This window comes from Bactrocera latifrons, unplaced genomic scaffold (genome assembly GCF_001853355.1).
Source record: "Bactrocera latifrons isolate USDA-ARS-PBARC rearing strain unplaced genomic scaffold, ASM185335v1 scaffold_73, whole genome shotgun sequence".
NCBI classification, from domain to species: Eukaryota; Metazoa; Arthropoda; class Insecta; order Diptera; family Tephritidae; genus Bactrocera; species Bactrocera latifrons.
This window is the reverse complement of record NW_017537412.1, coordinates 143,938-157,849: the sequence shown is the minus strand read 5'-3', so window position 1 is coordinate 157,849 and position 13,912 is coordinate 143,938. Positions and strand designations below refer to the sequence as shown.

The 13,912-nt window shown below is 33.9% G+C and overlaps 1 protein-coding gene across 1 annotated transcript in view; it reads left to right on the top strand.

Annotated features, from left to right (window-relative positions):
- Positions 1-2,311: 2,311 nt before the first annotated feature.
- LOC108976157 overlaps positions 2,312-13,912 on the top strand; it is a 151,438-nt gene continuing 139,837 nt past the window's right edge. The window contains exon 1 of the mRNA XM_018945090.1: positions 2,312-2,366. The gene's annotated coding sequence lies outside the window, so the exon portion shown is untranslated. The remainder of the gene's footprint in view (positions 2,367-13,912) is intronic.

The window sequence follows — 13,912 nt, the reverse complement described above, 5'->3', positions numbered from 1 at the left end:
GGATGAGCCATTCTGGAGAAAGCAGAACTAAGGGCGTGGTTGTTAAGGTCAATGATATCGATATTATCGGCGTACGCCAGCAGCTGTATACTCTTAAAAAAGATGGCACCTTTCATGTTTAGTTCTGACACTCGAATTATTTTCTCCAGCAGTAGATTGAAGAAGTCACACAAAGGGGAAGCGCCTTGTCTGAAACCTCATTTGGTTTGGAACGGCTCGGTGGGGTCGTATCCATCTTCTCTTTATGGGTCTTTTTTAAAATTGGATGCATGGTTAGTTGTTGATTTTCTAGGCCGGGACTGTAGGCTTAATAAGCTAATAAGGTCCAATCAGTTTGTTGACGGTGGGTTTTAATTTTTCACACAGTTCGGTTGATAGAACCTTATATGCGATATGCTTCCTTTACTTCAAGATGTGTTAAAAATTGATTGATTCTAAGATGGTAGTATTGATGATCTTTTCAAAATTAGGATAATATAAGCTCGAAGGTGGTCATAATTGTTTTTAAATTTTATTTGGCATTAAATTGTATTTGAGATATTTATGTGACCTGTATTCCTGCTGCAATCTAACGCATATATTATGATCATGTATTCTGTGTTCCTTTTTTATCTGCTGAAAAAAGCAACGAACTTGAGATACACGCCATACCGTTCGTTTCGTTTGCTATGCCTGTCATATTTGTGGAACTGTGATAGAGAACAGCTTTGCGTGTTATTGAAAGTATAACATTGCTGAGTCCGATACACGCACCTGCTTTATGTATGTATGTTTATGTTTTTATGTGTATGCGATTAAGCGTGTTTGAGAAAGCCACAAATGAAAAAAAATGCTCTAAGCTTCATTAGTTCACCAGCTTAAATTGCTTCCCTACAATTGGATCATTTAGGGTCTTCCGCCGCTTGGAGTTAGTCGAAAAAAAAAAATAATTACAAGTTTTAAATGGATTTTCAATTTGGTGCCAATTACAGCAATTACATGATGGAGTTTTTGAACTTTGCTTTGGCGGAGCATAAAAGAAGATGGCTGCGAAATAAATAGGCTGAAATTTGGTTAAATTTTTTTTTTTGGAAATTTTGTTTGATATTTTTCGCCATTACAAAGAGGAAGTTTTTTAATTTAATATTGTATTTTTTTTTTTTTGGATTTTTTTTTCATTTTAATAGTTTTTGGTTTTGATAATTGTATTTTATTTAAGTTTAGTCTCTAGTTTAGTTTTCGACTTTAATTTTCCTTAAACGCCAATTAAGCTTTTAATTTATGGTTAATACTAAATGTCGGCATAAAACCTAAAAACAAATATTAAGAAAACCGCGCCAGAGAAACCCAAATTACACACATTTCCTATGCAAATTCAAATATGTTGAGCACGTGGCTAAATATTAATCTTAAAACAGCAAGCGTTCTTGTTATTTTTCGTGCCTCCGTGTTTAACAAGTGCCTATGAATTATTGTTGTTTTTGCAGCCACAACAGTTCAACGAAACAACGTTTTGGGTTGCTTTTGGCGCGTTTCCAACACCTTTGCTGTTCGGCTGGCTTACATTTCACTTGATAGACTTCAACAAAACCGGCATAAACGTGTCTGAGCGCTATTTTGTTATTTGCATATTTTATGGTATAATGAGGCACATATACAATATATATGCATATATATATAATTATAAATTTCTTTGTCCATATTTTTGTGCGTTTTGCAAGCTAATTCATATATTTTTTTTATGTATTTCATTGCCTCATTTACATAAGTACGCCTACGCGTCTTTTTCAACACTCCTACGAATTCTTGTGGTTAGTTTTTGTGGTAATCAACGCATAGTTTTGATGCGTGTGTACTTTTATTAAAACATTTAGGTAGCTTATAAATTAACGCACTGTGTTTAAGCTGTGATTGTGATTTGCTTTGATTGGCTGTTTTGTTATAGATTTTTGACAGACCTAATAAAGCTTAACTCTGAAAACTTGTATGTAAATATAATATTTTTTTTAGATTCATAATTTTCAGTTTTGTCTTACATTATATTATTGTATTTTATGTTGATTTTTGTTTTTATTTATACTTTAATTTTTTTTTTGCATTTTTATTTTAATTTTATTGTAATTTTAATTTTATTTGTCCTTTTGGATAAACATTCTAACAACACTCAACATACTCTTTGTGTACAGCTTTATTATTACAGGTCACATTCTATGTGTTGCAACTTTTTTGCACTATATGTCAATATAACCCCACTAGTTATTTATTTTCAAAGCGCTTAAAGCTTTTATAAAGAAAATATTTATTTTAATTTATAACATTTATTTTTCTTTACAGGTGTTGGCGTTGAGACTTCATCGAATTGCTTAGTTGGCGAGTGATCTTAAAAGGTGAGCTTAAGCGTCATACATACACATGCACAGCACACTTATGAAAATTTAATATAATGGCTCTATCTTTTCGAAAACTAATTTAAATTATCTCGGAAATCGAGCCTAAATATTTTGAAAATGTTATAAACTAATTTTTGAATTAGTCTCGAATTACATGCATATAGAAATATTTTTTTTTCATATCACGATATACGTTATGTATATGTAGGTTAGGTTAGATGGTCAATCCCGCAGCATGGCGTGGAATCACACAAGGCTGTTATGTACAGTTCTTTGCGAAGCCAGACGAAAAACTCCCGATTTACCTTGGGCCATAGGGACCTGGTACGGTCGTTCCTATTTGACCAACACTTGCTGACTTGGTTCGAGGCTCAATAGTTCAGTAGCAAACCAGCCAAAGGAGCTCTTCAGCAGCCTTCTCCTTCCAGTAAAGCAGCCATCTCTACTTGGAATAAGCTGCAATGATCTGGAAGCCTAAGTGATGGAGTTGATGGAAAGTTCCTGACAGCGCAACAGAATACTCCTCCACCGACCTTACCCGCAAGCTTTCATTCATTCTTAGAAAGCCCCTTTCCTAGAGCGAGTATTTCCCTCTCATGCCTCCACCGAAGATATGTGAGCAGAGAAATGACAGTCAGGGTTAGGTTCAGCGGATTTCAGAGTCCCAATTAAGGCGTAAAGCATTTTTTGGAAGCATTCTACTTTAAGGCCACCTAGCGGCAATTTTTTCTCACGACACATTCGGGGTTGAGTGAAATCCGTCCATTTATGGGAGAATTCGTGATCTGATTTTCTTTTATACCTGTTTTTTAAAAGTTGTTTGAATACTTTTTCCATTTAAATGTAATTTCACTTTAAAATTGATTATTCTTTATTGATATAATATTATGTAGTAAGATAAATAGTTCTTTACATTTTTTCTGAATATCTTTTCTGCGATGAAATTATGCATGAAGTGCATATATTCTCCATCCATTCCTAAATAGATCGTTAGCCATGATATTGTCAATCGATCATTTTTAATAAATAATTCATTTACAATTTTAAAACGCTGTGGATTTTAAAATATTTAAACCGTTACTTGAAATGCTGAGCCATAAACCCTTTAAGCAATTTTTTCTTTATTTTCTTGCCAGACTTCTTCTCAGGCTTCAGATTCTTAAATCAATATTAGTTCAAGTAGCTGTGCATCGCTTCTCAGTTGATTGCATAGCATTGTTTTTGAGTTTCCTACCTGCTAATGGAATGTTTCACTTTTTGTTGCATTTTTTCCAGATTTCTTTTTCGTTATGCTTACCATATGCGCCCGTCATTGTCTGCTTGATACCGCTGTCAATGATGCTTCTGTGTGTCAAAGATGTCCCGTTGTCGAACAATGACGATTGATTGTTATGGTCACAATGAAATTGAAAAATTGTCTGTGTCTGAGCAACGGAAATTATTTCTAGGTAGCTGGGTTATTGTTTTGTAATTTTTTTTGTTGCAACAGCACTGGACAAGTGCAACAATTCAACAGTTTCACTTTCAACGAATGCATAAGTATTTACATAGTACAGTACACATAGACAGTATACGATTGTTTGGATTGTTGAGTGAGGTTCCTTGTTGATATAAAAGTTTAGCGACAGAGACAAAGGCATTTTAATCCCATATATGAAAAATTGCAATATTTTTACTTTAGTAACTTTTATTTCATATTATTGTATCCAGTTTTTGGACCATATATTTTTTTATCATGGGCAATTTGTTGTTATGGAGCTTTGTCGTAGTTCGCCAGTTTCATTTTTGCAAGAAACTCTTGATTAACTCATATAATTTTATTCACATTTTTTCATACAATTTACAATATTATGTGGACACCTTTCCACGCTCTATTGTTGATAAATCCTACACTTCAATACATCCAGTCTAGATAAAAATTAATTTTACGCTGCCTTTTCTATCGTTAAACTATGCACTTGGGTTGAAGAATATACATATGTTTATCATCGAAGCCTACTCATTTTGCTGACAGAATAATTGTAAAAGCTGCATTTACGTCAAATTTATGTGCACCGGTGGGCTCATATTATTATGTGTGGGCTGAAGTTTTGCATACAAATTAAATATTCAATAATTTAACATCTTGTTCACACAATCGAAGTACAAACACAATAAAACATCTAGTATCTGGATGTAGGTCTGATCTTTTTGAAGATCATGATTAATTGGTTAGGTAACGGAGTAATTTACAATAATATTCAGACCAAATATACTTCCAGTAGTTATTTTTTAAACCTTGGCTAGGTGGCCCTTTTTAACATGACACACAAAATAAAGAAAGGTTCAACTTTCTTTCATTGATTTGTTCCATCGTAGGATTTTTTGCCTTAAAATTCGCTACTAAAACTAGTTTCGTATAGATATATGTTTTTTCTTGATAGTTCCTCGAATGCTCTTTAACCTTCATGGTTCATTAATTGATTTAGTATATCTCCAACTATTTGTACTCTTAGCTGATAGGTGAATGATACGACTTCTTTTTTAATTTAATTGCTAAAATTGTTCAAAATTCGTATTGACTTTATTATAACCTTTAAATGCAGTAATAGTTAAGTCAGATAATGGTGCTTTAGGTTGGGCTCAAGTGATGAAGTCAGGTTGGCCGCGTTGCTTCTAAGATTTAATTTATTTATTCATCATGTCACTGAAATCATTGAGGGTAAATGTTATATATAAATATAAATGTAATTTAAAAGGAAGTTAGAGAAAGGTTTTGGAATTGAACCAAGTTAATCACTTTAGCTTTTCATGACATCAGAAACAAATGTATTTAAGATGATAATAGTAAAAAGCCTCTTAATTGGCATCTAGACGTTCCGATCATTGGAAAGTTTGTAGAACATCGTTCATGAAAATCATTACAATAGCCGTTTCGGCTATGTGAGTAGAGGAGTAGATTTATGTACTCTATGTTCTTACTCGAACTTTTTCTTTAACTATTATTATTATAATCTGCTGCGAAGAAACATTTTGAGCTTCATCTCGTTATTCCCAGAAACTTAACCATTTCTTGCTTTAGTTGAGGATTTTCTAAAGCACACACCTATGGTGATTCAACAACATAAGCCTATGAGCGGTACTAATTCTTCAAGGACAATCGAGAGATCGTTAAAGACATGTCTCGTTCTGGACGATCTTCGATCTCTTCAACTCATGAAAACATTAAAACGTGAAGGATATGATGCTTGAAAATGATCAGGGCAAGTTCTAGAGAGATGGCAAAAGAACTCCACATCTCTCGCTAGTCCGTTCGCATGATTTTGCTTTATATTTTGGATCATTTCTATAGGCAACCATATCTCGCTAGGAAAATATACTTGTTTTAGAGCATCTGCTGGTGGTGCTGAGGTTGTATTTTAGTTTTCTTCATGATGCTAAGATTTTCACTATACGTACATACATACTATATGTACAGATGTATATGTATGTATGTAGATGTTTTATTTTTAGACTAAATGCATTTTCATATTGATTTGTAGAGGAATTTGTTTTCAGTTAGTGTTTTACTCTAACTATACACATTTGTACTTAGCAAATAGCAGGAATTTATTGCTGTTTCATTTTTCAAGGTGTTGAAATTGTTATGGGAGCATGCATTGACGGCACATCATTAACACTTCGTTAATTGCTTCGACTTGTACTTGTATATGTATGTACATAATGAAAAATTGAAAGGTTAATTCATATAAAAACTGATTTTTAGTCTACAATTTAAAGTGTTCGAGGAGTTTCTGTTTTTTTTTTTACAGAAATAATTAAATTTAAGACATTTATTTAGTTTTCTATGTAATTAAAGTATATTGCTGATAGTTAATTTGTTTTCTCATATAACGCTTGCAGATGAAAACTATGCCAAAAAGATAAAGATTGACATGTAAATTTTATATTCCCGTAAGTTTCTGTCATACTACTTAAACGGCCAGGATTTATGTATATTTTCAAAAGGGTTGAAAAAGTTAAGTTTGATGACATTTTTCTTCTTAACTAACTTCAATAGCCTTGGATTAGGTATTGCAGTTTATAGAAGATTGAATAAGCCCCAAAAAGGTGAATATTTGTTTTAGTCTCTTGACTTAGGCTTAAGGGACATAGTATGTATTGCAAATTTTTTGGATTAAAATCCTTAATCTACCAATTGTTTTAAAATTTTAATGGCGGATATCTATAAATATTTTGAGAAAACAGTAAAAATTGGAATGTTCATAGTGAAGTCACTAAAGTTTCCTTAGCCTCTCCTTAAACCTCTTTAAAAGGAAAAAACAGACACAATTTCCTTTGAATTTAAACAAATCAGATATTTTATTGAAATGGTACAAAATTATTCTAAGTGGAAAGATGTCGGATTTAAAGACTGAATTTACTATTTTTGTTAGATGTTTTAATAGTATCCCCTTCATAGCAGAACTACTATGCTACAAAGAGAACTAGAGAAGTTTTAAGGTATTTTTTGAATATTAGTCTTTCTCTTTTCATTTTCCGAAAATTTAAATCCAAGTCAAAAAAGAACGAGGCTCCTAACTTTTCAATTAAGTAATCAATTAAAATAAATATAACTTCTTAATTGCTAACTATGTGGTTTTGAGGATCGAGGTTCTGCAGACTGAACATTTCTTTAAACTGATCACTGAATCAGAATCATGCTGCAGCGATTCCACGGATGAAACACAAGCAAAATCTACAACATGGGCTCATTAAAAAAAATAAAGAAAACCGGTTACTTCGGTTGCGCTAAACTATAATATTCATAAACCGTTCCGACAAATTAACAGCTTCTTGAGAAGGAAAGGAGGTGTGCAAAATTGCAGATCAATATTTATAAAATTGAGGGCCTAGTTTGTATATACATATGTATATCGACGTTATGCTGATCATTTATACATAGTCTTTATAGAGGATGTACTTCTACTTGAATAACTGAATACTGGGTATAAAAAAATGAATTTAATAGAAATTATAGAAAGGAACTAATTTTGATCTCCGGGAGTTCCTCTCAAAAAAGACTTTTTTGGGTGACCACAATATCTCGAACTGGGTCCTCTGAAAAAAAAAAAAATAATAATAATAAAAAAACAGATTTCGTTAAAGTAATGTTAAATCTAGTAACTAAATCGAAGGATAAAGTAAAATAAAATTTGCTTGACAGAATGGCGGTTTCTAAAAAAATTGATTTTTTACCAACATTTTGGGCGTAAATTGTTTATAAAAATATATTTATCGGTGAGCAAAACTCTTCGTGTAATTATTAAAACAATATATTTAAGAATCTGTGCTAAAATTTATTTAATAATCGGTCGGGCCGTTATCAAGTAATGTTTGTCATCGACTTTGAAAACACCATTTTGATAAAAACGCGTTTAAGGTTTGGTCTTGTACTTCCAAGTCTTGTCAAATTTGCGTGTAACTTCGAAAATATTGACATGAACGATATGATATGATTCGGTGTGTATTCTTAAATACGGATATAGTAGGGTTGCATAGAGAGCAAATGAAAATGCAAAAAAAAATTAATGATCGGCTAATGTTTCTCTGAGAAATCACTTCAGCAATTTCGAAAACGTCTGTTTCGATAAAAGATAAACTGACTGAACTGAGCGGCTATATTTAGAAGTCTGTAACTCAAAAAACTATTTTAGATATCGATTTAAAATTTATTTGGTTAAAGGTAAAGCCAATCAATTTATGAAAAACCGCTCTTATTAATTTCCTACTAGGCGCCCACATTAATGAATTGTTGTTTAGGTGTCTTTTCAATACTACTTCCTATTTTTTTTATTTTTTTTTCTGAAGGTATTTATTCTCGTTAGTAGTTTTTCAGTGTACTAAACTAAGCAAAATCAAGTGTTGAAATGTAGTTCAAACCTTACTAAACGCTAATAGTGACTAAGTGCTTAGCTTTTATTAATTACATAAGTGTGTATGTATATACATATAAGTGTACATGTACATCACACATATGTATACACACACAAATTATGTGCATGCACCGTTAAATCGTTTAATTGTAAGGCTGTGAAGGTGGAGCCCACAAGTTGGCGCTAGTGATCGAGAATGAAAAATAATTCGTTATGTTAATAGCTGCGCTCGAAGAACACAACAAAAAAGAAAAATCGAAAACAATACACAAAGAAATAATAAGAGCTACATTGTATGCGCTGTAAGCCACTGGACACGTTTGATTGAGTTTTTGTTATTTTTGTAAGCGATCGAACTGTGCGCCTCTGACTTTGGTATTGGCTTTGGCTGCACCGCAAACTGCGACAGGAAACACCAAATACGAGAACACATAACTGTGCTGTTGCGTTTTAAATTGTTGTTGTTGTCGGTATAATTATTTGTGTGTGTGTTGTTGTAATTGTAGTGTTCACAGTTTGTAGAATAGCTGCATTGTTGCGTTTGTTAGTCACTTAATACTAACGGAGACCTGCATGTGTGTGCAATTAATTACTCAGAGTATATAGTATATTCATATACATATATAAGTAGACCTATGTATGTATGAATTCAATCAGTGCTTATGAGAATACGCGGTTACTCTGCTTTGATTAAATGCTGTCTCTTATACACATCTAGATGTGTATAAGAGACAGTAATTACTCAGAGTATATAGTATATTCATATACATATATAAGTAGACCTATGTATGTATGAATTCAATCAGTGCTTATGAGAATACGCGGTTACTCTGCTTTGATTAAATGCTTCATCAGCATTCCAAGGTAATTGCGCGCCGCTCCAATAGAAGTGCAACATTATTTGTTGCATTGACGCTAACGGCGTCCACGCTAATCACAGCAATGTTGTATAAATATATATATATATACACAAATACAAACAGCAAAAGCACAGTCGGTATTAAGTAAGAGCATGAGTTTGCAGTCACACACACACATTCACTGTGGAATTTATCAATGGCATGCATATAAACATGCTGGGTCACTGTGGCAACATGTTGCGCGCAATAATTTGTTGCGACGGCATTGATTTGACTATCTTCATCAATGGAAATGCACGGATGCATGCGTGTGTGCTTGAATAGCGGACTCAAAATGCATGAAATTGTAGATCTGCTTGTTGTTGTTTGTGAATTTTGTTGTTTTTTGTTTTCGGCAACATGTTGCCTGGCCAGTGACCGCGTGCAGGTGCTCAAAATTTCGATTACATGCCATGATACAGCTAATGTATTTGATTAATTTTTATTTTCTGTTGCATGTAATGCCATTCTGCGAAAACAAAGCGCTTGTTGACGTTCATTAGATAATCTTATTAGTTCACAGCAGTGGAACACGTGTGTTACTGACGTAGTTTTGTTGCTAAAATGCAATATGCGATGCTAATGCAGGTGTAAAACATTACTCATAACTACATACATACATATGCATACATATACATACATATGTCCATTGTAAATTTATGCAAAAAGTTAAATAATTCAAATAGCTTTGATTTGCGCTGTTCTTGGCCTTTGACAGATTATTGCTGTGTAAATTATGCGACTTTTATTGTTTGTTGCAAATATTTATTTCGTAATTGCTACATGATTACTTGGAATTTTTAGGTAATTTATTTAATATATTTAAACATATATACATACATATGTTGACCTTGTATACTCGGCATTTGCTAAGTGATTTTTATTATTGAATTTGGTCGGTTGGTTGAAAAGGGAGACGCCTGAACGCTGGACAATGGCTCAGGCACATTATGATTTGCTTGCAGTTAGAAAAATAAATAAATTCAGTTTCATGTCGATGCATTCAAAGATCTTTTGCTTTTTATCTTAATGTAGGACTGCTAATAAATATAAAAGTTTTCTGATCAACTTTTTATATTTTAAATACTCTTGCTTGTTCAATTTGAATATTTTTGTTAAAAACGGCATTGAATTACAACGTTTTTCAAGCACGTATCTTTTTCAGAATTTATGGGCATGTTGCATAAAGATATATTTTTCTATATTTTTTGAAAACGTTATAGATGTATGGAGAATATGGAATATTTAAACAAATCAATCGAAATTTACTAAACACTCAAATACTTAAAATTTCCGATGACTTCCTAGAGACCAGTCCGCATGATACAGCCTACAGCTCCTGCTCCCCGTTGCGTTAGAATTAAGTTTCCGATCAGACTTCGTAGCCAAAATTACTACCAGTTGAGCCCCCATACTGCACTGAATTGGTGCCGAGAGCTGGGGCCCCATAAACACATCACATTCACACACCACTCACCGCACAAAATCTAATCGTATTTTCCAGTTAGACGCCTTTGCCGCCTAAACAATTCACGCGGATATGACATTAACAATTCAGTATCGAGTAGTGGATATCACACCGCCAACGTCTAAGTGTCCATCTGTATACGCACTTTTTGAGTCAATGCAAGCATACTCAAGCTTAATATATTTTTTCGTATTTGATGTCATATTCATAAATCCATTCCTTTTGATTCGCGTCTGGTATCGTTTCATATCCAAAATTTTAAGCAAAACATGTTGAGTCGATACATAACAGCTTTTGAGATCTTTTGATATATCTCTCTTATGCAAAAACTACGATTCAATAGCAGAGATGTGGATGGAGGATTGCATGAGGGAACTTTTCGATGACTTCACTATCTCCTCTAAACGCCTTGGCCACTAAAATACTTGTGTTCGTGTTAAAGTAGACAATTTAAAACACTTTTGCAATTCCAACGATTCCTTTGCCGTGATTCCATTCGGAACACAAAATACCAAGCAAACTCGTTTTTCTATATTTTCACTAGAGAAGCGTTTCGCATTTTTTGCCGATCCGGTTTGTGCCCACAGTTTAAATTGATCAGTTTGAGTCAAAATTGATAAAAAAAAATTGTTTGTCTTAAATTGCTTGCATTTAGGCGTAATGCAATAAAAATATTAAGTAATAAAATATCGGGTATTGAAAGTTACCGAGTACAGAAACTAGTTCATTTAACAATATTTTTGTAGCTGTAGAGTAGGCTAGACCTTAGAAGCTGATTGTTAGGCATATAATTATGAAATTTCCATCAAATATAATATACATAAGATGAATAAAATTTGTCAAACATGAATTGCCTTGAACAATTTTCGCAGTCTAAAATAACACCGTTATTTAAGGTTTGTCTACTGGTCTTTTTTCAATGATATTTAATATCGCTTTTAACTTCTATCAACAGAGATATGATAGGAGAGAGTCATTTGTTGTAAAGGTTTTTTTAGTGACTGGGTTTATTTCAGTATTATTTTTCTAACCGGTGGTATAATTGTCATCAAAATATGTATACTAGTGGCACTCCACTTATAATAGTTCATATAAATCCGGCTTTCTTCGAGCTTTTTCTAATACTTAGATTCTGAAAAAATTAGGCAAATAGCAGATTCATCATATCTAAATCGATATTAATACTTTATCAACATTGAAGGTGCACTAGAACTTGGTAAGTGTTTGTATAGAAAGCTTAACTTAACCCTACGCAGTTGGCGCAAATTATGGAATCAGTTAAGTTTTCGATCAGTCAGTTTGGATAATGTCAATCTAACACAATTTTTTCTACGTGCCTATTGCTTTAACGTCATGAATCAAAGTACTAATGGTTTCAAACGAAAATCATTTCATACAAAACGCACTCTAGTTGAAATACTTAAAATTTCAGAAGCATTTAAATATTTCAGTGGAAGCTATTGGGTATTTTGTCAATTATTTGAGAAGCGTCTCGGACTCTTCAGTATGTCATTTTTATATTAGCTGAGCCACCCACAAGTTGGCCGACACGTGCAAGCTGCCAAATTTATATAAAAGCAAAACAATATGCCCGATTTGTTTATAATATACATATTAACATTTGTATATATTATACATGTACGAAAGTAATGATTTTGCGGCTCAAATTCTATTAACTTGCCAACAATAAAATTTATATATAAACAAAGCATTGTTTTCAGTTGTGTGTCTGTATGTATGCAATTGAGTATGTGGAGCACGCAGTCATTATGTGCGCCTGCATATCAATATGTTAATTTCGTAATAAAAGAATTAAAAATAAGCTAAGTCTCTGGAACACTTGTGCCTACAAAAGCTGCTTGGCAATAAACGAAAATATTGTGGCATTGTTTGTGAAGCCGCCGCACAGAAACTGAAGAAAAACAGTTGCTGGCAAGCACTTTTCGGCCGCTGCTTGGCCGGCTGTGTCACGTTCTTGGCGTCAAGTGTTCATTGGCTTCTAGACGCACCTTACGTTCTGTGCGTTTTGTGCGTCTGATGTTGAATATTGATTAAAATATTTTATTTCTAAAAGCTTTTGTTCGGCCAAAAGGCGGAAAATTATTTTCCGTTATCAAAATGGGTTAAGCATTATGGACTAAGCAAAATTTATGGCTTAAGTTGTTAAAGTGGAGCTTAAGATTTTTTTTTAGTGAGGATTAATTTTCTTTATTGCTCTCTTTCGAAAGCTTAACATTTTTGACAGCTGTTTTTTGGGACAGCAGTCAATATATCGACGAAGTAAAAACAGTTCAAGTCCGACCCGTTCTTGGATAAAATATTGAAATTTTCGACTTCAGATGTCGCTCTCAGTAAACACATCCTACCACAGTATTCGAGTTTGTTGAGCTTGTGGAGGGAACAATGACTGTTTAGCACGATTAGGCATTGCGATGTAAAATCCACACGCTTATGGGACTTTAAAGTATATTTCAAAATTCCACTTCAATGGAAACCCATGGTGGTCTTCGATCTCCGACCCTTAGTCGGTACGGAAAAACCTTCCAGCAAACCACTACCAGCCTTGTTACGTCGTATACCTCTCCAACCTTGAATATAGCTCATCCAGCTATATAATACCGATATATTTTCGATCTGGCACTGGTACCATTCGGCATACATGAATGGTGCTGGGGGACCTGGATTTGGATTGCTTAAATGCATTTACAGTGTCAATCTTGTAATCTTGCTCTTGCAATCATTTTCGTTGCGCACCAGGGATTTTCTTATCTTTCTAATTCAGCACCCAGTGATAATGCTGCTCCGGTCGTTTGCACTGCAGTCGGGTCTATGTAATCGGATCTAACTCAGATCCCTACCTCACCATGTACTGTTAACTCGATAGAATTCTGCCGCTATAACAACCACAATGATTTTCCGGGCGACATCAGCAAACTAATTTGCGGGCGTCACACTCTTTGTCCTCGCTATTTTGGGCGAAGGCTTAGCCTCTTCAGCTCATCTTTGTCGCTTGGCGGCCACGGTTCGCGGTTGAACTCGTAAAATTAAGTAAAGCTGGCCTCGTGCTTCTTTCTAAGCTCCTCATTGGTTCATGGTTGCAGCTGCACCCTTCTAACCAGGTAGGCATCGCTTCTCCGCATAACTTACCTTCGCGGGGTCATCGATTTTAAAAGTAAGTAATTTCCTGGCAGATGGAATATTAGCAGTAACAATTTGGTATCTCTAGTCCTTGGAAGCCACTGGTGTTGTTACCTTCCCCGAGCTAGTTTTATAGTAATTCCA